This window comes from Chaetura pelagica, unplaced genomic scaffold, assembly GCF_000747805.2.
Source record: "Chaetura pelagica isolate M959 unplaced genomic scaffold, ChaPel_1.0 scaffold222, whole genome shotgun sequence".
Taxonomy (NCBI): Eukaryota; Metazoa; Chordata; class Aves; order Apodiformes; family Apodidae; genus Chaetura; species Chaetura pelagica.
Genome location: NW_009952711.1, coordinates 5,654,702 through 5,659,910, shown reverse-complemented (window position 1 = coordinate 5,659,910; position 5,209 = coordinate 5,654,702). Strand labels below are relative to the sequence as shown.

The following is a 5,209-nucleotide window of genomic DNA, read 5'->3' as shown; positions in this document are numbered from 1 at the left end:
GAAAGAACAGAGAGAATAAAAGAGAGAGACTTTCCGGATTGAAAACTGAACTAGACAGCTGTAATTAAATATTAATGATAAAAGAAATATGTACAAACATATTCAATTATGTGCAGGAATGTGTTGAAGTCAGAAATAAAAATAATTCTATTCTGAAGCAGTCATTTCCTGGACATAGAAAAAAGTTAGTGAACATTTATTGCAAATCTTCAATTCTCAATACTGTGATTTCAAAGCTTTGAAATACCTGTGAAATATCTTTTATTTCCCATCAAGTATATTCAGTGCCAAGTGAAGAGTTCCAGTCTTTTAGGGAACAATGTAGATGAAAAAAACAAAGTTAAACCTACCTAAGTATTGTGAGAGTTCAGATTCCATTGCTGTTTTGTTTCTATTCCCCCTAGAGATCCTGTGAACAACAGCAGTAATTACTGTGGTTTCATTTCCAGGAGTGTAAGATTTGCATAGGCACCACTACTCTAAATCCAACTGTACTACCACCTGGCCAGTTGCTTTCAGTGATGATCAATAATTAAACTGCTAGCAATAGAAACCTTTTAATCCCTATAGATCATAATTCCCTCACTAAGTTACCTTGACTGACTTTCATCTAGAATGTTGTCCTTTGTAAAAACAGCAGTTTTTCTTTCACAGAATCACAAAATCATTCTGGTTGGAAAAGACCTTTAGGATCAAGTCCAGCCATAACCTAACTCTACTAACCATGAACTTAACTCTACCTAGTCCGGTATTTAAACCATTTTCCTAAGCACCACATCAGTACGTCTGTTAAACACCTCCAAGGATGGTGACTCCAACACCTCCCTGGGCAGCCTGTTCCAGTGTTTAATGATCCTTTCAAGTGAAGAAGTTTCTTCTAATATGATATATGAGTAAATGTTTGGGAAAGTTCTACGAATTTCAATGACAAGGCATGGGCAGTTTACTGTCTACCTCTTTTTATGACTTGAAGTGCCATCATCTGCCCAGCCTAAAATGGAGACACTGTAACTGGATCATCCTGTTTTAAGCCACTCATTGGAGACGCCAAAAATAAAATATTTTTCAAGCAGCACTTTTACTAAGGAAAACTTTTATTTCAACTGTGCAATCAATCAGTATTTAGACAGCAGTTTAATAAACATTTGGCATTTAAATTTCTATTACTTTTTTGGCATGACCTTGGGATAGTATATAAACAACCCTGGAGGGGAAAAATGAACCAACACACTAGGTAACATTTACTAGAATGCTAGAAAAAGAAAAACAAATCCACGTTATTAAACAAAATAGTTTAAAAAAACCCAAACATTTAAAAGTTACATTCAAATCAGGGCAAACATTAGCTTCCCTCATGCAATGGAATTCACAGAGCTGATCCCCTGAGACAAATATAAAATTAATACAATTCAGCTCCATCCTCCATTAGCCAGTCAGCCATTGCTGCCCTTAGAAGAAAATGGCACACGGAGTGAAAGGATCCAGAACACCACAATATGAGATACATACCTGGCTCCCACACTGGCAATTCATTCACTTTCAAAAAACCCAAAAGCCAAACAATCAAAAAGCAACATTTGTGTAAGTCAGATTTTCATATACAGTCAGTCTTTACTGAAAACACGTCAGGCAGATGCAATGTGGGTGTATGCAACTATGAAAAGATGAAAGCTTCCAGAAGGAGCACAGCTCACAATGGAACCAGGGGGCCCAACATAGCAAAACCTTAACATTACGTTTACATCCCTTTTGAGTCAATTAGGACCAGTCTTGGTTTATATATAGGAATTCCAAAGAAATAAACATGCTCATTTGAGCCAAGCTGAATTTGTGTTCTTATCATATGGACATCTATTAACAGAAAGTGATTGGGTTTTGGACTTGTATTGAAGAACAATGTTTTGTGAGACACATGTTCCAAAATACAGTTGCATAAAGAATATATCTTTAACTTCTGTTATTACAGAAAGTATCAGTATTTCCTGCAAATTCCTCCACCTCAGAAACTGCTTGCTATTAGAGAGCTGCAGTTGCAGAAACTAGTAAGTGTGTAACAATTGTTCAACCTGAGAACAACCTCTTCAGCAATTACTAGGTATAATTCTGCTTTCAATTTTACCAGAATAACTTCAGTAAATTGATTTATATGAAACACCATCAGAGTTACACCTGTGTAGCTCTCTATCCAGTTTTGGCTAAATGTGGAGAGCCCTACAAAACCTACCAACTTTCCCCATGTTAGGAGACAGGGTTTTCCCTGCATGAACTTCCTTCTGTAAGAAATAAAATGAGCAAGAGCTCCTGGTCTTGGGGCTTACAAGTTTGCTCAGAGTACCATGTCACTGAGATCCAGGAAACCATGGTAACTATTCTTGTGTGTACTCAGGTTGTCATGGTAAGTCATTCAAGTTGATTTAGTTTGCAATGAAAAGAGGTAAACTGATATGAAATACTCAGTACTTACTACAGGCTAATACTGGGTGCATGGAGAGTGGCATTAGACCTCTGATAAATGGTAACTCAGTGCTTTACAGAAACCCATTTGCCAGTGGGAGTTTTAACCACATAAGAATCCTGTCTGTTAAAAAATATACTGTGAGGATTTTAAAAATTAACAAAAAAGCACTGATTTTGTCCATCCAGACCATGCAAACTGAAATAAAAATTAATTCTCCCATTGACTTAAAAAGAAACAGGATGAGGACCCTGATTTGACTAAGGCAAACAAGATTTAGCTCATAGGCTAAAAGCAATGGAATAAAACCAGAGGTAATGAACTATGAAAAATAATTTAAAACAGGTAAATACATCTCTTGATACTCCTGTTAAAATCTCATCATTTATGCAGAAAATGCACAGGCACTACAGGAAGTTATTTATGTGTAGATTTTTCAAGTTTCATTTACAAAATCAGAGCTATTAAAAAAAATAAGCAACTGATAGGCCCTGTTGTTTTTTTTCAAATTCTCCCAAGTAACTCCTGAAATATGATAATACTTTTTATTTTTTAAATATAAAGAAAGTACGCAAGTGTAACTAGGGGCAGATCGAGCATTTGGTTTTGGATCCAGGTCCTGCAGAAGAGGCTTTGCTATTGCAACTGAAAAGCAGAGTCCTCAACTGGAAACACAACTAGCATGGTCAGCCAGTTTCAATATTACCTCAGTAAGTTTTGATGCTTTTCAAGTCACATCAACTGTAATATTTTTGCTTTCTTTGTAAAGTACAAGGGTTGCATATACACTCATTACACCAGCCATGGCTCTTTAGTTCTTAATACACTTAAAACAAAAATCAATTTACATAGTGTAACACTAAATTCCACATTTATGTTCATCTTCCAGAACATATTTGATAAAATTCATAATTAAAAAATTATATATTTTTTTCTCCAGGACCCAGTATCTACAGACACATCCAAGAACAAAAAAAAAAAAAACACTGGAAAACTCAAAACTATTTTGCCAGCTCTTTCTAGGCAAATGGAAAGAAAAAGTTTACATACAAAAAACTGACTTCCTTAGAAAGCCACACACATGAGCCTTTAAGAAAAATAGTATCAGTAATATCAAATCTGTAATTACATACACTGGCTTCAAGGATGGGAAGCATATAAACTTTGAGCTCAATTTTGCACTGTTACAACCATGAAGGATTGATTCTGCTATTGAGTTCACCATAGAAAGTATCCATTTCTACACAATTTTTCTGGAGCTTCCTTTGCTTACAGTGGTAGAGTTTTCAATCATAAGACAAATTTTCTCTCACAAAATGTTGTGACATATTAGTAATAGGCCATGAATTTTGAGGAGAATCTATTTTTTTGTTCCATAGTAATCATGACTATGTGACAAAGTAAAGGAAAGCACATGAATGTAGACTAGGTTCTGGAGAAATATTTTATTTGGTTAACATAAAAATAAAGAAAAAGACAGAATAATTAATGTCTAACTAAGTTTGCCTATATGCTGAGGTAACCTTAAATATCTTTGGTTTTCTTTATTTGCTGATAAAAAGTACCTTAATAAAGCATTAAGTGATTAATAGAATTCTGGATGCACTGCTCTCTAATGAACTGATTTTCATCTCTTTGGTTATTGAAGTTAGATCATCTATATTAGACTGACAAGTTTTATATTAAGTCTCTTTTTCTCAGATTATCCATGGGTTAAACTATGGAATGGGTCTCTGGAAAAAGAAGTTTAGGATTTAAAGTATTTATCTGTAATGAAGGTCATGAAATTACTTTTGATTATCAGTACTTACAGCAAACAAGTCTTTGGAGAAGCAGTTACCATCTGCATATCAGCTCTTTCTGAATGAAACTAACAAAAGAGGCTACTCTGAAAGATGAAGTGTGAAACTTCATGCTACAGTTACACATTCTTAATCTAGTTTTGATTAATTCACACTTTACCTAACTAGAAACAGTACTCTGCTGTACACTAAACATTCTGCCTGCCTAGACCAAAAATAAATCTTTGGTGAAAAGGTTCTCTTTTTCTTCAGCAAGTAGATAAAAAACTGTTAAAAATATTTTTTTAATACTGTACTGTTGATCATCTACATGCTGGAGAAAAAAATTACACTTGGAAGTCTTTGGAGATATCTGCTGGTAGTATTATAACTTTCTTTAAAGGCTCTTGTAACAATAGGGTAGTTAAAATTGTAGAAGCGTACAACTCATTTATGCAATTAACTACTACAATCAAGAAGCCCTATTGTTTTTTGTTAGTAACTACTTATACAACAAAATGTATTCAGCTTTTCAAACCTATAGCTTTTAACTAGTTCAATTCTTTTGGGTCAGTATGTGGCTTCCTTCTCTTCTACAGAAAAATCTTTGGTACAAGATAGTTTTTTAAGCATCTGAATCAACACTGTTACAAAAAGGTGAATGTGTACTGTCTGGTTCAGAACTAACAAACAGTTACAAGGTAAAGAACAACAGCAGGTGATTCATCAACACAAAACAGACAGAACAGTAGGGCTTACTGATGACTTCTGACCACCTTTTGATACATAAGGAACAATACAAAAGTCAGCCTGGCCTACCTTAAGTGTGACACCTTGGCCCCAGTCAAGTCAGTGGGAGTTCTGACAGACTTAAATAGAGCCAGGAGTTCCTATGGTTGCTTTCTCACAACGTGACATTTTAAACTTCTTTTAAGTAAAAACATATGCCTTTTTTTTTTTTTTTGTTCTTTTT

General features: G+C 34.7%; 1 protein-coding gene across 1 annotated transcript in view; it reads right to left on the bottom strand.

The window, feature by feature from the left end:
- Window positions 1-5,209, bottom strand: part of PYGO1 (pygopus family PHD finger 1) — a 20,831-nt gene that overhangs the window by 15,194 nt on the left and 428 nt on the right. The gene's annotated exons all lie outside the window — the stretch shown is intronic.